The sequence below is a fragment of the Hermetia illucens genome, chromosome 1 (assembly GCF_905115235.1).
Source record: "Hermetia illucens chromosome 1, iHerIll2.2.curated.20191125, whole genome shotgun sequence".
NCBI lineage: Eukaryota > Metazoa > Arthropoda > Insecta > Diptera > Stratiomyidae > Hermetia > Hermetia illucens.
Genome location: NC_051849.1, coordinates 25,585,793 through 25,613,728, shown reverse-complemented (window position 1 = coordinate 25,613,728; position 27,936 = coordinate 25,585,793). Strand labels below are relative to the sequence as shown.

General features: G+C 42.6%; 1 protein-coding gene across 1 annotated transcript in view; it reads left to right on the top strand.

The window, feature by feature from the left end:
- LOC119658193 (semaphorin-2A) overlaps positions 1-27,936 on the top strand; it is a 494,571-nt gene that overhangs the window by 218,222 nt on the left and 248,413 nt on the right. The window lies entirely within an intron of this gene.

Here is a 27,936-nt window from a genome sequence, read left to right as displayed (position 1 = left end):
CATAAGGAAAACTAGAGGAGAAGAAGACGAGTTCGGCGCGGAGTGTATCTTTTATTGCGATTAGGACCCCACCGCTAGTGGACTTATGAAATTCATCTCTCTCCCTGTCGCTGCGGAAAGTTGAGTACCCTTCGGGGAACTCACAGTTTAACATGACATCGTCCAGGCAGCTTTCGAGGATGCATATGGCATGAGCCAGCGCGGAGAAATAGAAGGCCCCCGGGCCTGTTTCCCTAACATTCTGATTCTAACATGGACAGTAAACGCGAATCCATTGACATTGCTGCACTTTTAAGGTTTTGTTTGCAAAACAAAATCGGTTCAATATCTGTCTGTTCCTCGCGGCATCAAAAATTTCCTTTTCTGCCACTACAGGAATTTCGTCGGGGTTTACATGGACTTTAGGCAGATTTGTGTAGTTTACATCCTCTGGGAAGAGAGCGTCCACTATGTTTTGTAGTAATTTAGGACAGGTAATCGGTAGGGAGCGCTTGCCTTTCAGTGATGACATTACAGACCTGTAGGTTCCACCCCATGGATAAAAATCAGCTTCAGTACACATCCGCTTGAAATGTTTGGATTTACTCTTCGTGATAGCTACTTGCAATTTTTTTCTCGCGTTCTTATCATATATTGCATGTGTAGCTCAACGAATTCAGGTTGATTTCTTCTGCGCTGGGAGCATCTCCTAGCTTTGAGGCGGTTTTTCCGACATTCCTCAATTTCTGAATTTCACCAGAAATTGGGATTTCGTCTTCGGAAAGTGCTACGCCGTGGCCTAGAGCTGCAATTTTTCCGCGACCTGTCAAGCATTGTCTTGTGCAGTTCCCGATAATAATGTGTCATCAAGAAGTACCTCCTTGAACATTTTTTCATCGAATTTGTTAGTTACCCAGCTCATCGTTATTCTTTTTGGTGGCTTCATATAATTTCTACGCGAGGTTTGGAAGACAATAGCCTGATGATCGCTGTGTGTGTACTCTTCACTAACATGCCACTGTAAGTCTTTGATAAGGGTGTCACTGACGAAAGTGAGGTGTTGGCTCCCCCAGAGTTCGCAAGTACGACATTTAAACGCGAGAATGTCTCTAACGGTATTTGACCCCTTGCATTTGTTTTTCTGCTTCCACATTCTTCTGGTCATGAGTTGAAATCGCCGGCAATTATTTTGGGATTATAGCATCTGGCATCACAGGATAATCTCTCAAGGAACAAAGTGAATTCCTCCAGCGTGAGGCTCGGGACTGCGTAGCAACTATAGATATATATACCTCCTATCTTGGCACGTGTAAATCCGTTCTCTGGATGTTTCTCACATCTTTTATAGCAAGACTTCCGCAGCTTCATATCGCGGCTTTGCTGCTTTTGTCAGCTACTCATACTTCGCTATGCAGATTTTCATATTGTTCGCATACAACAGCTATGTCGACATCATTTTCGAACACGCTCTGGGAGGTCTTGGGCCGCTCGACAGTGATTCAGATTTAGTTGCATAAACTTCATTTGTACTTATCTATGAACTCCTTTCTGAACACTGGGCATTTACAGCTTCCTGCAATAGGGGCGCTGTCGCTATTTTTCGTTTCGACACAGAACAAGCATTTGGACTTTCCGTCACAATCCTTTGCAAAATGGCCTTGTCCTCCGCACTTGCGGCACAGACTAGATCTGTCTTGTGAACTGGTACAGGCTTTCGCAATGTGCCTGACCTGCAAGCACTTAAAACATTTGCGCACTTGACTTTGCTCTCGTATCCGGCAAACAATCCATCAATACGAACTTTGTCTGCTGCTATCGCCTTTTTTGCTGCTTCGACAGGAAGGCTTATCGACGCTATCTGTCTATCACCGTACGACTTCCTAAGTCGTAACACATTGGCCTCGCTCACTGATTGTAGTTCTAATTGAGATTACAAGGCTTCACAGATCTCGGACTCCGTTGCTATTTCATCCAAGTCCTTACATTCTATCACCACCGAATCTCTGCTCATTTTGATGGCCCCAGCCTCGTCGTCGTCGGTTTTTGCCAACATCTTCACCCCCTTTAAGCTCCAGCAACAGATCACCTTCTGCGTACGTCGATACGCATAACATTACCACTCAGTTCAGTCAGGGAGATATCTGCTTTTACTTTACGCAAAATTTGCGTGTTCGCCAGCTCGCTGGTTTTTGTTATGATCAGCGCGTCCGGCCTGGCTCTCCTTTGCACCCGTTTCTTATTTTCTAGTTTGGTCCAAATAGATTCTTCGACGCGGTTAGGGGCCTTTTCCAGGTGGGCCGATAAGCTTCGGTCTCCTGTCTTCCTAGGTTGGGCCGGCATTGGTTTCTTCTTTTTGCGTTTTGCTGTCCGTTGGGGTGATTGTGCCTCTTGGTTTCGATCTCTTTGTCGCTTATTGCGCATTGCTGAGATGTAAGGCTTAGTAAGAGATGTATTCAGCATAGTTTGTGTTGCTACGATAACCATCCCTTTCCTTTGGCTGCTCGGCAGTATACCTTCTTTGCGTGATTTGACGTCCTCTTTAACCTTAAAGTACGTCGCCCTAATAGAACGTACCCGGTCCTTGATACCGTGGTGGACATTATTTCGCTGACCAACGTACTCCATTTGATTTTGGATCATTGATCCCAGCTGTGTGAACGCGTCTGCCTCATTTAACATCTATTTTTCACTCGATTTCGCTGGGGGTGATGGCATTAATTTAGCGCTCCGTCTCAAAGGATCATTAAGACTAAAAACCGTCAAAGGCGACTCCCCACTAGCCGTTTTGCTAGTGGGAAGCCCCCGAAATTATCGACTGTCTGTCTGTCACACGCACTTTTCTCAGAAACAGCTTTACCGATTGACACGAAATGTAGTGAGAAGGTGGGAACTGTGAACGTCCAGATATGCAGTAAGTAACGTCTTTCTACGTTGAGATTAAGGGGGGGAGGTCCGCATACATGCAAAACGGGGGTTTAAAATTTTGTTTCACCGAATATAGTCATGTTGGGTATCAAATGAAAGGCCTTGATTAGTACTTTTTGATGCCGGTCTTAGTTTTGGCATTTGCATTTGTTAGAAAGGCGGGGAGTGGGAGGGGTGGAAAGTGATGATTTCTTTAACGGACCCATTTTCAGAAACTACCCAACCAAAAAATCTGAAAAAAGCATGTAATTCTCAAATTTGATCAGTTACAGTAGCTCGAAATTGACTTTACCGTGTAAATTCACTGCAACTATCAACATCACACTAAAGTGAGTAGTCTGACATACTAAATGCATATACATAACGGGCTGCATACAAATGGAATAGTTCTGCGCTCAAATATACTCGCAGAAGAAGCAAACAAAACCTTTCATACCTGATGCGCTAAGATGTCGGTTTCCCGACTTGTTTTCACTGCATTTAATCCTGAGCTCCTTATGAACGTCTGTGATAGGCTAGTAGAAGTAAATTTTGGCACTAATTGCAAGGCAGAGGAGTAAAAGGTTAAGAAGGCACACTCAAATCTTTGCGTGTTTTGGTAAGAGTATCTTCTTTCTCCTTTCGTTCATTTCCAAGTTTGGATTTTTTAAGCAATCTCTTTAAGCCGAGGAACTTTGCAATGCTTCTGCTCGTATTTATTTACACTGGAGCTTTCTCTCTAGTTAACTTGTAAAGATGCGGTTCCAACAAGCGCAGCATGCTCTACCTGCAGAAAAATTGTCTCCAAGACAGCTCCACAAACCACTTTGCTTTACGACCACGTCCTGCACATGGTTGAACCTGGGAATGACCCCACTTCAGCTGTCAGAGCTTTTGGAAAATCTGACCGGGTGTCTTTGCCGTCCATCTGTATTATCCTAGAAGGATGGAAATGATTTATCTAGCAACAAGTCCTTCGGGTTGGCTTTTTTCGCAGTTATATAATATTATTCGCTCTTCTCTGAAGCCGTACTGACTAGGATATGGTGATATGCCGCTTTAATATTGGCTGCAATATGAATTGACAAAGCTAAATTCACTGGCAGTGTCTTTCGCGCTCTTTCCCCTGCCCTTGGAATAAACTGGACCACACGGCTCACTCGTAGAAGGAGGCAAGACAGCATCGTGAGGAAGGAAAACACGAGGCCGAAGACTTGATTCTGCTTAAGTCCTTCCTATTCCGAAACATATTTTGGGCCATTCTATATTGAATGATAATAATTAAAACTTGACCCCACACTATTCAGCAAAAAGGGCGCTCATGAGTAACGATACCATTACCAATTCGTGAGTGGAATTAAATGAGAAACTGTCAAAATAGTCTTAAGAGTCCGTTTTAGGTACAAACGATCGAATGCTGTTCTAAATAGTCCACCATCCACCATCGAGCTCAGCATTCTACGGAAGGCTTTGAGGAATTTCACTGAGAAAAATTTAGGGGATTGTCAAGGGTTTGGAGTAGAAATTTAGAGAATTCCAAATAACCATTTTTTCCACGTGCATTGCAAATCGCCATTCCACACTTTTTGACTAAGTTGGCCCATGGACGACTGATACCTTTCCAAACAAATTGACATCTACTCCTAGTCACTTCCCTCTGTCCCTAAATGTCGTCCAGCAGAATAAGTGCCAATTCTGGATGCGGTCACAACAAAGGATAAGAACACAAGAGATTTCGCAATTAGAGAAAAATTAGGCACTAATCCAAGGAGTGTTGTGCTGAGCGACGGTTACTCGTTACGAATGCGGTCATTCTTATAAGGGAACAAAATGCCGGTTTCTTGTATAAACAAATTTTCAAAATTTAAATCTAATCTACTCACACTTCTCTTCTCTTTATGGTTGCCAGTTGAGCACCCGCTTTTCTATTTGCTGAGATCTAAAGGTAGTGTCCAACCCCATGCAGCTTGCATGTTATAATTCTTCCTTTTCATAGCTCCAAGTTCTCATTAATTCTAAGGCAATTGCTGAAGATTACTTTCACTTCCTTAACCTATTTATTTATCCAATTGCCAATGGACAGTATTTGAGTAAGCAGGGAGCCTTGTTCAGCGCATACATATGTTCAGTCAGAAGGCTCGGTTAGGCCGCCCTTTGTAGTATCCAGATCCTTTTAGAGGGCTTAAAGCTGCAATATTTTTTGATAGTTAATTACTGCAGTTTCTCGCGTCATCCTTCATAACGAATTAGCGTTTATTATATATTTCGAAAAGAAGGTATTGGTTCTGTACTCCAACTTTGTTCGAGATTTGAGTACAGGGTTCTAGCCCCAAGAGTGAAATCAGCTTTTGACAGCTCTAATCCTCCTTCCTTTTACACAAAGCCTTAACAAGATACCTGGAACGGTGCATCTCAATCCAACAGATTCCTACGTAATTTTATACTCCCGTTTAGTATGGGAATAAAGTTCAAATGAAGCACACCTAACTTATGACAGAATTTATTCATTTTACCCGCATAAAGCCAGCAAGGCTGCTTCCTCAATATTGAACTCCAGTGGCACCTTCCAAGGTATCACCTTACATCCACACTTGTATGTTTTCAATGACTACCATTATGAACATTCTTAACAGTTTCGCTAACAGCTTGTTCCGTGTAGTATTGTAATAGTAATGTTATTGCTAACACTATACTCACCCTCGAGATTTGACTCCTCCGTCACTTCCCCCACTCAGACATTCCCAAATGTTTTCTATTGTGTCGAGGCGTGAAACTGAATAAATGTTGTTCGACAAGCATTTCCATAACAATAAACATTCGATGTTTGAGTGGCTGTAATGCCGGAAAACGTTTTAAGAAAATTGATTTCATGTAAATCACATGCTGCAATCTATAAAACAATCTTCAGAAAATCTGACAATGTGTAAAATGTTTGTAAGGTGTTCATTGAGCTGGATTAAGTGCCCGTTAATTTTTTCCTGGAAATTTATTTTTAAATAGGGATGAAATTCGAAATGTTAAGGGTGAATTTTTAAGTCAGAATAACTAGGCTGTGTGGGATATATCTTAGCTCAAAAATTTCATGATCCAAGTAAGAGTCAATATTTATTTAACATGATTAAGTATCTTGCACAGTATTTTCCATTGCATTCCTAGCAAAAGGCCTCCCTTTTCGAAACCCACTGCAAACTCGTGGTAGTCATCCTCTCTGAAAAAGTTATGTTTCCCCATATTGGGGTTGTTTTAATATCAGTCATAATAAGTGCATTGACGAAGTAATTAATTACCCGTCCCCATCCAGTTGGGAACTACAAATTTGAGGAGAGCGACTGCCGCCGCTTTTAAAAAAGAATGACGAGGGAGGAGGCTATCCTCTGCCTGATGCATACTTTTTCTACTCCGTCCAATTTGGCAGTCTAATAGCTAGGTAGCATCGGTTGAAAGAGTTACCGATAATATTCCAAACATCAAGGGAGACTTAAGTATTGCAGCCGATCTGAAAGGGATGTATTTATATATCGTCTCCAGATTTGAGCGCGGTTAGAAAAGGATAGCTTTCCTCCTCCCACTGCATATTTGTGCCATCTTTTTTCCTGCTGGAGGTGGGGTTGGAAAATCCAATACACTCCTTCCAATTTCCTTATTCCCATTCTGACATTCACTTATATAAAAATAATATTTTTAAAATATTTATTTCAATTTTTCATTTTCATAATTTCATTTGAAAATCCTATCCCAATCCATTTCAACAGTTCGAAGTTTTAATATAGTAATTTTACAATATCCCAAAAACTATCATTAACCTTTTTATTATTGTTTTCACATTGGCTTACTCACGCTGCATTTTACTAAATGCATTCCTAATGCCTGTTTCTGGCTAAGGCGAAATGTATGAGAATTTAAATTAATTCTATGGAGATTTGGTTGTTATAATGAGTTGTTATTGTTGTCCTAGCTGGCGAGGAATTTTCACCCCATGATCTGGGCCGAACAAAATAACCGGGACATTGAACAGTTGCGTCGCGAGGAGTGAATTGGGAGTTGCTTATTTCACCATAAACCGAGCCATGGGCTAATGATTATCTCACCTGATACCTGGCATATAAACAGAGTCGATTAAGCAAATTAAACATAACGCTGCATGTAGACAAGTCCCTGTAAATCCCCAGCGAGTATGATGATTAGACAACGAACCCGGCATACCATTCCGTAGCCTTTTTCTTCATTGATTCAAGATGATCATTTTACCTGTCTTACTGACCACAATTTTTTTGTTCTTTCGAGTTATGGTAACCTCGGGAAATGCGGGATTTTACTTAATCCCAGCACCAAGTGCTGGGGCGAACCTACCAAACTTCAAATACGCTGGGGCTCAGGTGGTGGTGACCGGTGGTAAGCTAATTGGAAAATCCATTGAGAACTCCCAGCAACATCCAACAGGTTTTCACAATGACGTACTTCTGCCTGGTTTGAACCAGGTGATGTAAGAGTTCCAGGACTTCTAGGGAAGCCTAGGTGATTTAGATACAATACCTGTAACTGACAATATTATGGGAGCTACATCCACCCTCTCGAGATGACAAATTTCTTTGATATCCCGAGCCAGTGGCTCATAGCTCGCCTTCTTCTCCACGTATTTCCGTTCAATGTTGCCATTATGGTCGTGGAGCGACCAGCCTTGCCAAATAACAGCGTGTCAGGCTTGTTGTGTGGCATATGGCGATTAGTTAGAATTTGCCGATCCCAATACATACCGTAAACAGAACAATCGAGTACTGTCTGCAGATTATATTGAAAAAAGGACATGTTCCCATGATCAGCCTATGCCTGTTTCTGTATTATACCGACGAAATAAGAGTGCAGCCGGAAATGAGATAGTCTAACGTCTCTAACGCCGAACCACGCATTCTGTACTGGTTGGTCTACACTGGGTCTTTGATTATGAGTTTTTGGAAGCTTGGATAGCGAACTCGCCACCCTGAATGGTATGCTTAAATCCCTCTGTCTCAGCAAAGAGCTCCCCAACACACAGCCATCTGATCCGACTTCACCCCGCTCAGAGGATTGAAAGATCGATCCTTCATGTTAAGTGGAGTCAATCCACAGTCTGCCTTACAAACAGCCGGGAGCAAGAGACTCGCCTGCTCCTTGCTGTAAAAAAAGCGCGTAGGAGGTCGACTTGGCGATGATGTTATACAGTCGCCTGAACCACGGCCCTGCCTTCGATGTCACGAGGTAGGTTCATCCGCTTCATGGCAAAGTTTGAATGATGCATTCGAAATTTGGACATAGTAGTTCGCATTCGCCGCTGGACGTTTTCCAGATCGGTTTCCGTCTACGGCATTATTCCGAATGCATAAGCCAGTGAAGGGATAGCGAATGCATTCATTGCGTTTATTTTGTTCTTCCCCAAAAGATGCGGTTTCAGTACCAGCTTTACAAGTCACACACATTTCGACAGCAGAGCATCGTTCAAATCGCCAAATCAAGCATGGGTTCCTTGGGGAATTCCTAGGTATTTGTAAAAGTCTTTCTCGGAGGTAGCTTCGATGTCGAGGTCATCAATGCTATGTCCGACATATGCCTCGTTATCACCTTTGCGATTCGACACTTGTCTGATAGAAATTCCATCCAAATGTCACCGCTGAACATATCTACTATTCGTAGCAGACTTCTAAGGTGGTGGTCAGTACCAGCATACAGTATGATGTCTTCTAAGTACATCAAGGGTGTCAGCTCGTTCTTAGAAAGTAGGTTATATTTGATTGCGAAACCATGCCCTCTACCGTCATTCATAAAAAGGGTTTCAGTCCCATGCAAAACCAGAGAGGACGGATCCTCTTGGAAGATGCCTCTCCGTATATCGGTACGCTCTGAGGTATTGGCACCCTCAGATGTAGGCACTGAAAAAGTAGTATGCCGCTCTTCCATGCCGGTCGCCAAAACGTTATTACTTAGAGATACAGACGGAGAACATCGATTAACCAGATATGCGGGATGCTATCAAAAGCCTTGGCGTAATCAATATCAGCAACTTAAAAGATTTTTTTGGCTCCTAATTGACTGTCCTACAACTACCGAGTTGACAATCAGTTGCGCTTTGTAACCCCTATACCCAATCCGTCAGCCCTTCTGCTCCTCGGACAGAATGTTGTTAGTCTCGAGGACCGCATTGACCCTTCTAATAATAATGGACGTTATGAACTTGCAGAGAGTTGGTAAGCAAGAAAACGATGTTTTGTGCTCGGGGTCCTATACCGCGTCATTTTTAGGCATAAGGAAATTAACCCCCCAAATGAACTGTAATGGAAATCCCTCCAACCATTAATGACCTGGTTTATGGTGGTGGTAGACTTTCTTAATCGGAAATACTGTCCCCGATCCAGACTAGGACCCCATCTAGTTCTTCGAACTGCTTGCGGCTCGTTGAACTTCCTCCTCGGCAACATCCACAAAATTCATGTTCAGCATAGTAGAATCGCGATTGCCGTCAGCGGTAAACCACTGAGCATGCTGGGTGCGTAACCCAATACTCTTTTGCTTCAGTTGCCGAAAACTGTACTGTTTGGACGATGTGCTAAGATTCGTTGAGTGACCTGAAAAAGCTCCGCTGGTTCCCCGCGTACGTTGCATTCTGGACAGTTCTGGAGTGACTTCCACCATACCGTCGTAAACGACGGTGCACTTTATTCATAACTCTGCACTTTATTCCTAACCGGTGTTCTGACATTTCCAGAGCTGTTTTCCTTCCAAACGAATTTTCCATGGTTGATTTCTTTGGTCACTCAAACCAATAACGCAAAAGCGAATCTTCTGACAGGGCAATCTGACAGCCGTAACTGCATCACAATACACAAGTGATTGTCGTTGCAACAGCGACACATCAGCACATAGTCGAGATGCAATTTCATCATTGATTTACGGTAGAATGCTCGGAGTTGCTGGATATGCATAGAGCTTGGCAATACCTGGTGAATGCAAAGTATCCATTTCCGAAAATTAAATTCAAACTCTAAGTAAGATGTTATACCTGCCCCCGCCGTTGTTATCTTATAGTACGAGCGGATGATAAAAAGGTTCATATACTGCTTACTTACGGTAGCCCGACCCAGTCACCAAATCAGACGACTCCCGCCGGTTATCCGTACCGGACCTCAAATTGCTCCTTCTCCTCAGTTTTGGGTTTTTATTTTATACCTAACTTGCAGATGCGATGATAGCTTCCTCAATGAGTAATCGGCAATACTACAAAGTTGCTTGACACATGAGGGACTGATGTGTCCAAAAAACCCCAACATTCCCGAACCTGGCTAGCGAAAAGGCAAGCAAACAGGTGCTGATGGAGTAGTTCGATGGAACTTTAATATTTGCGGCCAGGACTTCACAGATTGTTTCTCCAATTTTTTGGGATTTCTGCGATAGCTCTTCCTCTCGGAAGACTTGTTCTTATGATTATATCTCTGTGCTTCTCATTTCATTCACCAATATGTATTTCCGATGCTTCAAGCGAAGTAAACGTAATTGTAAATACCGTTTCTGCTATTGTTAAACTTTTTTATTTCGCTGTCTACCGACGAGGAAAACTAGGAAAAAACATTTACTCTTACAATCTAAACATTTCCTTTAACCTTTCCAGCCGGCAGTGGAATAGCTTAAAAAGGTTTACGAAGGAAGTATACGGATATGCTGGGTGAACCTAGAAAATGTGATTAACCTTATCCTTAGTGACCAATCGGCAACTCTCCCTGTTCAAGAAAAATTCCTTTGAAATTTATATAGGGCCCAATATTAGGAGCGAAGAGCTGCTGAAGCTGCATGCTGTGAAAACTTGTTTCTGCCTGCCTATCAATTGTTACTACGCCTCATTATAGATTCTAAAGTGCTTGCGGGTCGATCGTAAATTAGAAAATGGTCAACTTTGGGGCAGAGTAGTTTTTAACGATAAGGAAATATATATATATATAGTTCAAAAAGCCCACGGACCCTCTTCCCGCCCAACCGGACCGAGGGGCGACCAACCTAAGGATGGGCTGAAGGCAACATCCAAAGGCCCGCATCACAGCGATGATGCGTTTTAACGCAAAGTGTGTGCGACCATGCGAAAATGTATTGCTACATCCCGATTGTCGCAAACACTTCAGCCAATGACGCGGAGGTCCTACACTACAGAGACATGGATCTTATATTGAAGACAGTGCGGATCAAGACTGAAACCCATTAGGTCAGATTGTTACCGGACAGGACTCTTCGGACCATAGCACAGGTTGCAAGGATAACTGCTTTTTGCATCTCCATGTATAGTCCAGCCCTAAGATCGAGCGTTTTCAGCGCTTTATGTAAGTTCTGCGGGACTAATCCCGTCGCTGAAATTATTACTGGGACTACTTGGATCTTTTGTAGTCTCCAAGTCTGCTTCATATCGTCTGCCAAGGGGCCGTAGTTCCGGATTTTTTCGTGCTGTTTTTCAACAGTGTTCCGGTCCAACGGTACGGCTACATCGATTATAAAGCACGCTCGTTCTTCCTTCAGAAGCAGAACTAGATCGGGTCTGTTATGATTTACACTGTGGTCGGTGGCAATAGTGTGATCCCACAGTAGTTTGACCCGATCATTTTCCAAGATTCTCTGCGGAGTATACTTATAGTAAGGATGGTAGGTTGCCACTAAGTTATACTTCAACGCAAGGTTTTGATGGAGAATCTTGCAGACGGAGTTATGACGATTGGTGTACTCGGTACCGCTCAACATCCTGCACGCAGATGTTATGTGCTGGATGGTCTCCTCTTCACAGTTGCATAACCTACAACTGGAGTTGGTGATTGAGGAGTCGTGAAGAATGTACCGTTTATAATTTTTTGTTGGGAGCGAAGCATCCTGAATTGAAGTTAGGAATGCTTCGGTCTCATAGAAAAGTACACCATTTGTCAACCATTTGTTGGAGGCTTCGATGTCAATGCCTGACAACAACAAATTTTTTATATGACCTCCGTGAATGGGTTTCTCTTTCCACATGTCGATCTTCTGTTGGACTGAAGTAACATTCGACATGGGATCCCATTCTCTGCTTCTCAAGTTCAAAGGAGATAATTTATTATCTGCCATGACGGTAGCCTGATGTATTTGGCTAGAGGATTGTTTCTCATAGAAAAACTCACGAAGAGAATGCACTTGATTGTAGTGCAACGTTTTTAAATCAAGTACCCCCCTTCCTCCCTGATGACGTGGGATAGTGATCCTCAATTTTTCGGCAGCTCTATTGTGCATGTTGTTGTTTGCAAGAACTACCCTTACCCGTCTATTGACAGATTCTAAATCAGTATTACTCCACTGTATCACACCGAAAGTGTATAGAAGGACGGGAATGGCAAAGGTGTTGATTGCCATGATTTTATTTTTCCCGTACAGCTCAGTTTTAAGGACAAGATCCAGACGCCGCTCAAATTCCCCCAGCAACTTAGATTTAATTATTGCTACAGCAGGTGTTGTTGCTTGCAATATGCCGAGGTATTTGTAGACGTCGTCCGAATCCATGCCCTCAATTCGGATGTTATTTTGGCTGTATCCTTCGTTGTCGGTGTGTTTTCCCCGAACAATTGTTTTTATGCGACATTTCTCCAAACCCAACTGCATGCCGATATCCCTGCTGAACTGGATGGTGATGTCCAGCAAGGAGCGAAGTTGGTTCTCGTCTTTGGCATACAATTTGATGTCGTCAATGTACATCAAATGGCTTAATGTACATTTAGACAATATGCCATGCTTGACTTGGAACCCGTATTTGCTTTCATGCAAAAGATGGGATAGCGGATTCAAAGCCAAACAAAACCACAGTGGGCTTAGAGAGTCGCCTTGGAAAATGCCACGCCTGATTGGTATCTCTCCTGATGTTTGCGAAGATACCGATAGCTTCGTGCTCCAATTCTTCATTACTGTTCTCAGTAGAAGAACGACATTCGGGTTAATTTTATACAAGCGTAACACTTGTAGTAACCACGAATGTGATATGGAGTCAAAGGCTGATTTATAATCGATGTAGGCTGTCGAGATGTTTCGTTTTTGGTGGACAGCCTGCTTTACAGCTACCGTATCGATTATAAGCTGTTCTTTGCAGCCTCGGGAGCCTTTTGCGCATCCTTTTTGCTCCTCAGCTATCAATTTATGAACATCAAGATGTTTTGAGATGTTCGCGCACAGAACTGAAGTGAAGACCTTGTAGATGGTAGGAAGACAAGTAATTGGTCGACATTTTGAAGGGCAAGAGGCACCCTGTTCCTTGGGGATGAGGAAAGTTATCCCCTTGGTGAAAAATGGTGGAACTAAATCAGGATCGGCAATCATCTGATTAAATTGATTTGCCAATATCCTGTGAGTGCTCTTGAACCGCTTCAGCCAGAAGTTGTGAATCTTGTCAACTCCTGGCGCCTTCCAGTTACCTGCCTTGTCAAGGACTGCTTTAACGTCGACTTCAGTTACGTCAGGCATGGTCATTTCGGGGAGGGCCTCGCATGAACGCATAAGGTGTGGGAGCCATGCTGCTTCTAAATTGCAACGACTGGATTCGCTCCAAACACTTCTCCAGAAGTCTTCTGCCTGATCCATATTGAGGTTACTTTCCCTACCTGAGTTGATGAGATTTTTGTAGAATCCTCGTTGGTTCTGGAAGAACAAGGTGTTGTCTGTCCTTCGCTGAAAGCTTTTCTGATACCTACGGATGCGATTGGAGCATACCGCAAGTTTCTGCTTCAGCACCTCGAGGATTTCTTCGATTGGCATATCATTGGACAGATGGTAGTTTCCAATGATGTTCGCAACGCATCTGTGCACTCTTGGTGATGGATTTCCAAGGAGTGCTTGCGTCACACGACCAATCTCCTTTCTCAACTTTTCGACTCTTTTGTTGAGTCGAAACACCCAGAACGGTAAAGTCCTTCTGCGCATACCTCTGTTATTCGCTCTAAGATGTTGGTTATGGAGACGAATAACCGTGGCAGCTGCAACGTAGATCAGGCTGTGAACCTCTGTAGCAGTAATCTCGCTAGCCAAACGATCAGCCAAAATTCTGTCAACGGCAGCAATGATGTTAGTAGTTGCCGAAGTAAACTTCAGTTTTGGGATCCTTGGCCTAGCGTCTGGGAGAATCTCAGCATACTCTGTGAATGCGACCTGGAATGCGGTCAAAGCCTCATTATAAATTGGGTCGACATCCCCAGTTACTAAGCTTCTCCTGACTACTGGATTCATGGAGTGCCTTACAGGTGGAGTACTTGTGTTACTCCTTTGACTAGTCCGGTAATTTGATGACTCCAGCCCGAGCTCAAGTGAAACCTCTTGGAAGATTTGTTGCCTAGTTGGTAAGGCAACTCGGTTGTTATTCACGATCACTCGGTACTGGTTGACGACGTTCTGTTCCGGAACATGACTTAGCTCCGGAAATCGGGTTATGAACGCGTCATGTAGTCGATGTCTGTACCCTGATGGATTCCGTTCCAAATCCGTGACACGGTAATAGGCGCGGACGATAAATTCGTTGAGTTGGCTCGTCCAAACCATACGACGCCTAGGTCTCCCGTCCCTGGTGGTTGACGGCATAACCGCCAAAACATCCAAGGGCGAAGAGCCGCTCTGATGTTGTTGAACGACCCTTATCCGTGTTGGGTACTGTCTTCGTGTCCCTGGGGTCCCATTTAAAGAATTTAAACCAAAGTCCCCAATTTTATTCCCACGAGTAATGGGGAACCAGTCAGCCCTGCAACAGAGCCCCAATGTTGCAATGCCCCATGGTTACCTCCAAAGGTAGGGAAGGTATTTGGAGGGGAGCCGCTGAAATACAGTGTAACGTCACTGCAATTCATCCGATAGGCGCGTCGATCCCTTCACCCCGGATTACGGATTTGTTAAGGTATATATATATATATATACGTACCTGGCGTACCAGGTTTATCCTCACCTGAGTTGCAAACGCAGAGCTGCATGCGACCAGGCGCGTGTCATGGGTTGCGGATAATGACATGACCCACCGGGTCAGCTACGAATATCGCAAGTTAATCTTGTAAATAAGTAGCCGCGGACAAGCAGAACGTTTCCCTTTGTGTTCGTCCTCCCTTACCGATTCTTCCCGTTCAGGGGGAGGTGAGGATAAACCTGGTACGCCAGGTACGTATATATATATATATATATATATATATATATATATATATATATATATATACCTGGCGTACCAGGTTTATCCTCACCTGAGTTGCAAACGCAGAGCTGCATGCGACCAGGCGCGTGTCATGGGTTGCGGATAATGACATGACCCACCGGGTCAGCTACGAATATCGCAAGTTAATCTTGTAAATAAGTAGCCGCGGACAAGCAGAACGTTTCCCTTTGTGTTCGTCCTCCCTTACCGATTCTTCCCGTTCAGGGGGAGTAAACCTCCTTAACAAATCCGTAATCCGGGGTGAAGGGATCGACGCGCCTATCGGATGAATTGCAGTGACGTTACACTGTATTTCAGCGGCTCCCCTCCAAATACCTTCCCTACCTTTGGAGGTAACCATGGGGCATTGCAACATTGGGGCTCTGTTGCAGGGCTGACTGGTTCCCCATTACTCGTGGGAATAAAATTGGGGACTTTGGTTTAAATTCTTTAAATGGGACCCCAGGGACACGAAGACAGTACCCAACACGGATAAGGGTCGTTCAACAACATCAGAGCGGCTCTTCGCCCTTGGATGTTTTGGCGGTTATGCCGTCAACCACCAGGGACGGGAGACCTAGGCGTCGTATGGTTTGGACGAGCCAACTCAACGAATTTATCGTCCGCGCCTATTACCGTGTCACGGATTTGGAACGGAATCCATCAGGGTACAGACATCGACTACATGACGCGTTCATAACCCGATTTCCGGAGCTAAGTCATGTTCCGGAACAGAACGTCGTCAACCAGTACCGAGTGATCGTGAATAACAACCGAGTTGCCTTACCAACTAGGCAACAAATCTTCCAAGAGGTTTCACTTGAGCTCGGGCTGGAGTCATCAAATTACCGGACTAGTCAAAGGAGTAACACAAGTACTCCACCTGTAAGGCACTCCATGAATCCAGTAGTCAGGAGAAGCTTAGTAACTGGGGATGTCGACCCAATTTATAATGAGGCTTTGACCGCATTCCAGGTCGCATTCACAGAGTATGCTGAGATTCTCCCAGACGCTAGGCCAAGGATCCCAAAACTGAAGTTTACTTCGGCAACTACTAACATCATTGCTGCCGTTGACAGAATTTTGGCTGATCGTTTGGCTAGCGAGATTACTGCTACAGAGGTTCACAGCCTGATCTACGTTGCAGCTGCCACGGTTATTCGTCTCCATAACCAACATCTTAGAGCGAATAACAGAGGTATGCGCAGAAGGACTTTACCGTTCTGGGTGTTTCGACTCAACAAAAGAGTCGAAAAGTTGAGAAAGGAGATTGGTCGTGTGACGCAAGCACTCCTTGGAAATCCATCACCAAGAGTGCACAGATGCGTTGCGAACATCATTGGAAACTACCATCTGTCCAATGATATGCCAATCGAAGAAATCCTCGAGGTGCTGAAGCAGAAACTTGCGGTATGCTCCAATCGCATCCGTAGGTATCAGAAAAGCTTTCAGCGAAGGACAGACAACACCTTGTTCTTCCAGAACCAACGAGGATTCTACAAAAATCTCATCAACTCAGGTAGGGAAAGTAACCTCAATATGGATCAGGCAGAAGACTTCTGGAGAAGTGTTTGGAGCGAATCCAGTCGTTGCAATTTAGAAGCAGCATGGCTCCCACACCTTATGCGTTCATGCGAGGCCCTCCCCGAAATGACCATGCCTGACGTAACTGAAGTCGACGTTAAAGCAGTCCTTGACAAGGCAGGTAACTGGAAGGCGCCAGGAGTTGACAAGATTCACAACTTCTGGCTGAAGCGGTTCAAGAGCACCCACAGGATATTGGCAAATCAATTTAATCAGATGATTGCCGATCCTGATTTAGTTCCACCATTTTTCACCAAGGGGATAACTTTCCTCATCCCCAAGGAACAGGGTGCCTCTTGCCCTTCAAAATGTCGACCAATTACTTGTCTTCCTACCATCTACAAGGTCTTCACTTCAGTTCTGTGCGCGAACATCTCAAAACATCTTGATGTTCATAAATTGATAGCTGAGGAGCAAAAAGGATGCGCAAAAGGCTCCCGAGGCTGCAAAGAACAGCTTATAATCGATACGGTAGCTGTAAAGCAGGCTGTCCACCAAAAACGAAACATCTCGACAGCCTACATCGATTATAAATCAGCCTTTGACTCCATATCACATTCGTGGTTACTACAAGTGTTACGCTTGTATAAAATTAACCCGAATGTCGTTCTTCTACTGAGAACAGTAATGAAGAATTGGAGCACGAAGCTATCGGTATCTTCGCAAACATCAGGAGAGATACCAATCAGGCGTGGCATTTTCCAAGGCGACTCTCTAAGCCCACTGTGGTTTTGTTTGGCTTTGAATCCGCTATCCCATCTTTTGCATGAAAGCAAATACGGGTTCCAAGTCAAGCATGGCATATTGTCTAAATGTACATTAAGCCATTTGATGTACATTGACGACATCAAATTGTATGCCAAAGACGAGAACCAACTTCGCTCCTTGCTGGACATCACCATCCAGTTCAGCAGGGATATCGGCATGCAGTTGGGTTTGGAGAAATGTCGCATAAAAACAATTGTTCGGGGAAAACACACCGACAACGAAGGATACAGCCAAAATAACATCCGAATTGAGGGCATGGATTCGGACGACGTCTACAAATACCTCGGCATATTGCAAGCAACAACACCTGCTGTAGCAATAATTAAATCTAAGTTGCTGGGGGAATTTGAGCGGCGTCTGGATCTTGTCCTTAAAACTGAGCTGTACGGGAAAAATAAAATCATGGCAATCAACACCTTTGCCATTCCCGTCCTTCTATACACTTTCGGTGTGATACAGTGGAGTAATACTGATTTAGAATCTGTCAATAGACGGGTAAGGGTAGTTCTTGCAAACAACAACATGCACAATAGAGCTGCCGAAAAATTGAGGATCACTATCCCACGTCATCAGGGAGGAAGGGGGGTACTTGATTTAAAAACGTTGCACTACAATCAAGTGCATTCTCTTCGTGAGTTTTTCTATGAGAAACAATCCTCTAGCCAAATACATCAGGCTACCGTCATGGCAGATAATAAATTATCTCCTTTGAACTTGAGAAGCAGAGAATGGGATCCCATGTCGAATGTTACTTCAGTCCAACAGAAGATCGACATGTGGAAAGAGAAACCCATTCACGGAGGTCATATAAAAAATTTGTTGTTGTCAGGCATTGACATCGAAGCCTCCAACAAATGGTTGACAAATGGTGTACTTTTCTATGAGACCGAAGCATTCCTAACTTCAATTCAGGATGCTTCGCTCCCAACAAAAAATTATAAACGGTACATTCTTCACGACTCCTCAATCACCAACTCCAGTTGTAGGTTATGCAACTGTGAAGAGGAGACCATCCAGCACATAACATCTGCGTGCAGGATGTTGAGCGGTACCGAGTACACCAATCGTCATAACTCCGTCTGCAAGATTCTCCATCAAAACCTTGCGTTGAAGTATAACTTAGTGGCAACCTACCATCCTTACTATAAGTATACTCCGCAGAGAATCTTGGAAAATGATCGGGTCAAACTACTGTGGGATCACACTATTGCCACCGACCACAGTGTAAATCATAACAGACCCGATCTAGTTCTGCTTCTGAAGGAAGAACGAGCGTGCTTTATAATCGATGTAGCCGTACCGTTGGACCGGAACACTGTTGAAAAACAGCACGAAAAAATCCGGAACTACGGCCCCTTGGCAGACGATATGAAGCAGACTTGGAGACTACAAAAGATCCAAGTAGTCCCAGTAATAATTTCAGCGACGGGATTAGTCCCGCAGAACTTACATAAAGCGCTGAAAACGCTCGATCTTAGGGCTGGACTATACATGGAGATGCAAAAAGCAGTTATCCTTGCAACCTGTGCTATGGTCCGAAGAGTCCTGTCCGGTAACAATCTGACCTAATGGGTTTCAGTCTTGATCCGCACTGTCTTCAATATAAGATCCATGTCTCTGTAGTGTAGGACCTCCGCGTCATTGGCTGAAGTGTTTGCGACAATCGGGATGTAGCAATACATTTTCGCATGGTCGCACACACTTTGCGTTAAAACGCATCATCGCTGTGATGCGGGCCTTTGGATGTTGCCTTCAGCCCATCCTTAGGTTGGTCGCCCCTCGGTCCGGTTGGGCGGGAAGAGGGTCCGTGGGCTTTTTGAACTATAACTATATATCAGAAAAAGACTTCAAACTGGTGACCAGCGCGAGAGCTAGAAAACCAAAATTAAGGTAAAGGAAAGGGAACACGAGGACAATAAGAATAAGGCAGTTAACCCTCCAGGCATTAAGATTATCGATACCGAACTCACCGCGAAATGCACAAGCCCGGTGTTGTTAAGGTACAGAAACCACCTTCGCCACGACTGCCAATCAACTCTTGGATCTTAACCAGCACGCAATCCAAGTTTTCTAGAAGTGTAGTTTTCTGCAACACAAAACCCTCTTAATTTACTTATGTTCTCATCTACACTACAGATCGGTAAAAACGACCTGCCCGGCGTCCAATAGCTAATGCTCAGCAGTAATTTCACTTGAGACGATACTCCACGTTCACAATCGCCCTTTCCTAATAGAACCTTTAAGTTCTCTATTAGGATTATACCCAACTGGTTTAACGACTTGTCTGAGGCATGCATGAAAGTAGTTTTCCTCGTTCAGTGAGAAATGCAGAAAATAGTTTTGCTTCCGAAGCCCAATAAGGCACCCCCAAATCTGTCTTATACGCAATATAGCCATTAGTTCTGTCATTAAATCGTGAAATGTCGTAGCGAGAGAAATAAGAAACCAAAAAGAGTGGCAACACTCTGAACATGGGATCCACTCTTACCCCCATTAAGTTTCAGATCGCCATAGGTAGTTGCTCGTGAGCAGCGTAACGATGACATTCAGCAAGTACGAGAAAAGCCCGGCTATTGTCACCTTATGCGAATGTGGAAAGACGAGCAAAAAGATTCATAAAACGCTTAAATCACTACCCATAAGTGAACGGTTCGTATACCGAACATTGCAAGGGTACGGAGAAAGAGACGGCATTGAAGGCCGAGGTCTGTACGATAGCCGAAAGTTGTGCAGGCTGTTCATGAAAGAGTTTATCGGAATCCACCACGCAAGCAGAAGCGTCTAGCGAGCGAAATAAACATCTCCACGCGTACCATGGGTCGCATTTTACGCGGCGATCTCCAGTTAGGGCCCTTCAGACCCTGTAAAAGCCATTTACTTACGCTTAAATTAAAGGAAACCGGTCTTCGGCGACTCAAAAACTGATAAAACGCTACGCAAAAATTACCATCGTAAAATCCTTTTTATGGATGAAAAAACCTTTTCTATTGACGAAAAATGCAATCTCCAAAATTATCGGGTGTATGAAGATAATGTTATCAGGCTAAGGACCACGCGACCCTCCTTCTGTGATGGTGTAGTGGAGAGTTTTCTACCACGACGCGAAGGACATTCGTTTTTGTGGAACCTGTGCCAAGACCAACTCAGCAGTGACAGAACAAATGTTAGAGACCGTAGTTGAGCCTCTGAATGAAAACTTGTTCGAGGGTAATGGTTAGTGCTCTCAGCAGGATTTTGCGCTAGCCCTCAAGGCCAAGAAAATTCACAATTGGCTATCGGTGAACGTGCCAAATTTCATAGCGTCGGCTGACTAGCCTTTTGGAAGTCCAGACTAAAATTCATTGGATTATGCTCTGTGGAATAAGTTTGAAGAGATCGCTTGTCGTCGTCGGCACGCCAATTTGGCAACTTTGAAGGCTGGTATAGTGAAAGCCGCGCGGGAAATGTCGCTGGAAACAGAAATAATTTCGAATAACCACCAAATAACTTACTTATTGGACTATTTTGTACCTTCTGGCATAATTTCTACGTTTTGCTGTACTGTGGCTATACTGTGTAAATAAGATAGGACAGATCCTAAAGACAGTCATCTGCAATCTCCTATCATAAAATACAGGAATGGTCCATAAGAGAGACAGTTTGGTTTCGCCAAGCCCACTGTACCGTCGACTCCATAGACCCGGTATTGAAGGTGGTTGGAACGCGATGTACGATAGAAATCCTGGCGCCAAAACAAACATTCCCAGCTTTTCTCCCGGCAACAACACTTGGCGCCATTGTATTCACACGCTTCGAGCAAAATTTCTCAAGCATCCCGCAGCAAAAAGATTAGCGGAGGAATGCAAGGAAATCCTTAAAATTTCGACATAGTTTCCATTTATAGACATTTTTGAAATGAAAAAAAAAATGCTTGGAATAAGAAGATAAAATTATTTGGGGAATTTGTCAAACTAACCCTCCCACGACATTTCAAGCATTCCACTCAAGTCCCGGGTCATACCGACGCGGTCTTATTTTCATTCAAGTTCTAGTTGTACATTTGTATCTTGGTGAATTCCCAGGAAAAAGAATGTATCTTCTGGGTATCATAGTTGTGAGTACTAAGCAAGATTGATTCACATTCATCACGATCAAACGATTTTTCTCTCTAAAAGGGTTTAGGAAGCAGTTCCAGCTAATCGATTCTTCCAAGCGTCAAGCCAACAAGATTGTAAAAGACGACATTTCAGATAAAATGGGAAATCCATAAACTTCAAATTAGGGTAGTTAATCTTTTCTTTTTCTAAAAAATCTCAAAATTGTGTATTTTGGCTTAAATTCACAGAACTGCAGAAAAGTGAAAAGTTTGGAATTTTATCAACCCCGAAAAAGTTCGACCCCAATAGGGGGTTCTCTATTGAATCCCCATGAAATATGTATATATCAAAAAGTCACTACTACCCCGTTCCCTACAGAACAGGATATTCAACACTTCTAGCAAGTTATTTTATTATATTGAACTCCGTATCACGTAACACTATTCCCGCTTTTGTATGCAAAAAATAGAATCTCCTATCCAAAATCTATTTTAGCTTCTATTGTTGATCCATTCATTTTGAAATCACTTTCAGTTTTGCCTCATAAATAACATCTATCCTTTTTTTTAAGATTTTATTACTTGAATTTACATAAAATCTTGTTCAAAATATAAATTTTATTTTAATTAAAATATCCCCAGCTCAATCAATTCCATCTAAATGGACTCATTTATAAATCGACCTATCCAAAACCCACACATTCTTGGGGCAAAGAAAAAATCCACATGAATGGCTTAATTACGAATAGGTCGAGCCAAGATTCAAGATTTAAGATTTAAGATTTCTCCACTAGTTTCCCTCTTGTCCAGATCCAAATACTCGAATTCGTGACTCACCTTATTCTTTGAACTGAGCAACAACGTGGATTCAAGTAACCTGGGCTTTGTCAAATGCCAAAAAACTAAACCCAGAGGAAGACTGGCATACCTGAAGTGCATGAAGGAAGGTGAGAAGGTAAAATAGATACAACAACCGCCACAAAGGCAATCCGCAACAAAACAGGTCTCCGCGAAGCCGCAATGCCTAGAGAGAGTTCAAGATTCTTGCAAACCGGTTTCGATCAGGTACTCAAGAGTTGAAAAGATAGCAACATGTTGATGATGGCGGTTAGACGAATTATAAACTCTGCTAACGCAACAAAGAATGCCTAAAATATACTGTCGCTTTTACCTGAAGATCAAAGGTATAGGAATAAATGATTTTGACCGAGTTTTTGAGGGAGCGAAGGGTACTACGGCGCATCCTTCCAAACTGCTTATGATATATAAATATTTTACATCCCCTCTTAAATATCTTTATGTGCCAAGTTGAAAGTTAATTTTCAAATGCATAATTTGATAAAAGATGCCAGCTTCTTTTCAATCATTTTTCAAAATTAGGAAGAATGCTATTGGTTGAAATTAGAGTCTTTTTTTGTAAGAGCGAAATTATATTCAAATGAAAAGTCGGTGGTTAATATCTTAAGCTACAAATGGGAAAAGATACCATTCGTACACTTTCGTCTGACAAGAGGAGGGTGGAAAGGGGGCGATTTCCTCCGGCCCGGACTATTTTGAGGCATATTAAGGGGTGGCCGCTTAATTTTTACCCCAGCCTCGTATATCTTTCACCACGGCCCCATTTTTCCGAATAATTTTCAATTTCCGAATTTATGTGAAGTTTTTTGGGTTTGAATGAATGAAGACTAGCCTAATCTTGTGAAAATAGGTAAGCATATAGCCCGGAAGAAAACACGTCCGGAGAATATTTGCTAGAATCTAGTGCTCTGCACGTTCATTTAGCATCGCTGGATGAATGCTATTCTGACACGTGCTCTTAATTACTCGAACGGCTGGGAACTAGTGCCAACCTTCATGCTTAATGGTTTGTAGCAGCCGCTAATTTCTTCACGCCCAATTGTATTACATGCCCTCTCCGATAATGCGCTTTTCAAAGAGTCTGGACAAATTCAACTCTTGAATTCGAACCCTCGGTCCTCTTAGAGGGCTTAGCCGACTTATCACGCTAAAGACACTGTACAGTCCTCAAGTCTCTCTTTCGCTTTCCAATTCCTCTGAGTATGTTTTAAAGGAGCCCCGTTGCTTCTAGAGGCATGATTTAGAAGTCATCTGGTCGATTTCTTGAGTTTTTGCAGCTCTCGATTTCACCAAGGAACTTATTTTACCACATTGACCTCAAGTAGTAATACACGCATTTCATAGGTACTCGAAACATGTTTGAGACTTAGAGTCTACAATTGAGCTTCCACGTTAAAGAAGTCCTCAGTTGGCTAGGGAGGTCATAGTCGGGTTTCTATAATAGTTTCTCTGAATAATAGAGCTACAGTACTCTCCTTTCTGGATGATTAGCTTTCCACAAAAGTGAAGAGTATGTGTTTCTCTGATTTATCCGTGGAGAAAAACAGCCTATTCAAAGTGAGGCCTCCCAAAATGCCGGCATTGCTTACCGACTTTGAAGTGTAATTTGGCGGTGATTCTAGCGATTAAATTATTTGTTAGCACTGATGAAGGGAACAAGTGGTCCCCGAAATATCGGTATTTGCATGCATAATACATATCACTGGTGAATAGAAAAAAGCAAATCTTAATTATTTCAAATTAGCCACTTCATTGTTGAAAGTTGTGGGTGGATTCGAAGTCTGCGACATCTTAAGACTTGGGTACAAGTCTTTAACTTCCATGTTACCATTTTCTGCAGTCTAGATTGAATTACTACACAAAATCCGGCTCAATAGATCGCGGTGTGCGGTTCACTTGATAGATGAGGATGATCCAGGCCGAAATATCTTTAAGGGCAATATCTATTGTAGAAAAAAAAGAGTAGGTAGACCCTGGCTAAGATGGAGCGTTGGAATAGGCCAGGAAGCCGGACAGGGATGTCAAATTGATGGGCCTCGGGGCAAAACCATAATGTATGGAAGTCCAAGCAGGCCTAGATCGGATATCGGTTGTTGCGCCGTTGATAATGATGATGCGGCGCCCTTCGAATAAGTAGTACGTCGTTCCACAAAAGTGACGCACATCTTAACATTTTCGCGTTAAGATTGTTCAACATTCATTGTTTCTTTGAGATTCTCTTGTTAGGGGTCTTCATATTTCGAGTCCCTCGATGGTTTACGTTGACCTTCTTCCAAAGAATCTTTCCATTTCCAATACTTGAGTTGTCATAATCTGTTGAAATCCTGTGAATCAATGCAACTGATGCATCAAAAGGGCATTGCAATGTTGTAATTGCTTGGGGGAGACGTTTTTTATGTCTAATTGTGATATACATTTGAATTAGAGATGGTCAAATCTATTCCTGATAATGTGTTCTCTTGAAATGAGATGAATTAGTATGCTCCGCAGTCAGAGGGTAAGTTCCACTTTGCTGTGAAAAACCTAGCCTCCTTCATAGTAAAATTCTCTTTGAGCGGTATAAATAAACCATTCATGGTCAACAGAGCCAATATTAAAAATCAAATGCTAGTTATCATCGGTGCCCGTGTGTGTCTCTTGGGTTTGTTTCGCTATTGTGAGCTTATCACTTGCGCTGCGTTAAGTGTGATGATGATGAAACTAAAACAGAGTCCCATAGAAAAATGAAGGGAAAAAATATAGTGAAAAATCTCATGGGTGGACACCGACTGTCGAGCAATTTTTGTCCGCTCAAGAGGCGTGTCTGTCCATAAGGAGAAATAATATAATTTCTCGAAAATATTCTGCCGTGGAATGTCACCAAGCAAGCAAGCAAGCAAATGAATAGACTTTCTAAAGATTGGCAAGCATTTTTAAAGTTTTGTTTGTTGGGTCCCCATACATGTAAAAGGGGGGTGTAAATTTTTTTTTCATCAAATATAGTCATGCGGGGTATCAAATTAAAGGTCTCGGTTAGTACTTTTCGAAGCCGGTATTAGTTTTGACTTTTTCTGAAAAGGTGGGGAGTGCGCGGGGTTGAAAGTGGTCATTTTTTTAACGAACCCATTCTCAGGAACTAGCAAACCAAAAAATCTGGAAAAAATCAGGGGGCTGCCACTATATGCCACTATAGGCTCCGAAATACCCTCCATATCGATACCTGTTCAAATAAAGTTAATAATAGTATATTAAAATAATTTTTAGTAATTGACAGGAAAACCCCCTTTAAGTTCACCCTAGAATCACAAAATTTTGTAGCAATGTAGGCTATAGTATAGATCATGATCCTGCCAAATTTGGTGAAAATCGCACCATTACTGACAAAGTTATACTAGATCAAATCTGTGCTCCTCTGGAAATTCAAGACTATGAATGTCAATATCACTTGATAGTGGCTATTTTCACATAATATATGCATATTTTACGTGCTACATGCTAATGGGACAAATGCACACCCAAATCTCTTTATAAAAGAAATACACAAAACCTTTCATACCTGAAGCGTCTAGCTTCCGGTTTCCCGACTTGTTATTTCATTCTTTATCAGGCAAAACTTAAGCTAAAGATTTATTCAATTTTTATTTACATTGCATTACATTGCAAACTCGGAAATTGTGGACATGTTCTGTTTTTCTTCCAAGAACAGTGTTTGCAAACGTCCCTCTAAATTTTTTAAATGCTCGAAGGCGATATAGTTGTTTTTACAAAAAAAACTTTAAGGTTGGAATTGTTTTCAAAGCAGCCTGGTTTGACAGCACCTCTGATGCTTCTTCAGGCTATTCAGTGTCGAAATCCTCTTCATCTAAGCAGCTTTCGCTACCGGAACAGTCGCTCTCATGCTCTGGGAGTGTTGACGGGGACTCAGCGGCTCATTCTTTATCAATATTGAGGAATTCCGTTGCGTCAGCATAACCCTCCCCAAATGTTTCTGCTAACTGAAAAATAGAAGACAACATTGGTAAGGGCAAGTCATCATGAGGGATGAATTCTCCTGATTCAGAATCATTTTTGTCAAATCCAGTTTTTTTAAAGCGGTTTATAATTGTTACCAGATCCAACCATCTTGTTTCTAACGGCATTGGATGCATTCTCTTGGTCGGCCTGTCGCAGGACATGTCACCAAGAGAGATCAGGTCGGATTTATCATAGTGGAATAACTCCAACTATACTTTATTTATCTCTTTCCCTGATCTCCCCATTTTTGTTTTACTGAGGATAGTCAAAGTACGTTGCCTCAAACCCTCCTCCTTTACATGGGGTTGCGACTAGCATACCAATCTAGGGTACTTTTATAAAATGCACAGCCTCCAAGAACAAGAAGTATCATTGCTTGCCAAGATGTGTTTAACATGCATGCTTCGATGGTGAACTTTCAAATTTTGAATAAAGTTCTGATCTAACGACTGGCAATCGTGATGTCGTGTTGCCTGGAAGAAAAATAATTTGTATATTTTGTAATTGCAAATCGCGAGGATGCGAAGTTGCATTGTCTGGGAAAAGCAACATTTTCCTTTTTTCCTGCTTACTTTTTTTGTCGAATTCCATTAGCCACTGAGTCATTAACTCGCGTGCCATCCACGCCTTTTTATTAAAATGCCAAATTATTGGTAACTGCTTGATGTCCATGGAGGCTTCTTTTTCTCCTGCTAAATTAGCGCACAGTAAAATCACACTTATCCAATTTGAGAGCAAGGGTTTTGTTGCGTAATGCTTTGAAGAAAAGACCTGTTTCGTCGGCATTGTAAATGTCCTGGGGTATATAACCAATTAGAAGTGCTGGAAGTTTTCTTAAAAATTATTGAACGTCTTCTGGATTAACAGCAGAGGCTTCACCACACAAACATCGAAATGCTATGTTGTATCTACTGTGAAATCTTCACAGTCAACCGTTAGATGCAGCGAAATCTTTAACTCGAAAGCTTAAAGATATTTCCTTGGCATTTCTCTTGAACAATTGGTCCCAATAACGGAGTGTTTTGACTTCCAACCTTGCAAAACCAGTCATAAACCGTGGCGTTAATATTTTTCCCTTTTGATTTAATAAAGTTTCTTTTACTACTGATATTTTCTGCAGCAATTCATCTGGCCCATAATGGCTCTTTGTTACGTACAATAAAGGAAGCTTGCGTCTTTCCTATGTCAAATCTGGTTGAGACACGTCAAATTAATTTGTCAATATTGAAACTGTTTTAGACTATTTGCTTATAGTTTTACCTTTTGGCTAGGGCACGCACCGATGTATTTTAAGGAGAGGACGTTCCTCTCTGACATTATTAATTATTTTACCTTTTAAACGTTTCACTTCAACTTGTTGTGATTAAATGAGACAATGTTGTGCTCATAAATGAAATCAGCACACGCGTTTCTTATTAGGGGGGTCCCCAAATTAGTTTGTGGACTTTTACGTTTGAATTCCTTTGCACAATTTTGTTGCGTCGTGTACGGTTTTAAACGTTCGTGTCCGGCTATGGGGTTTTTTTTTTTAATTATAAAATCTATTGCTCGCGTCCGGTCAAACGATGTGTCCATCCAATCCTAATCAGAG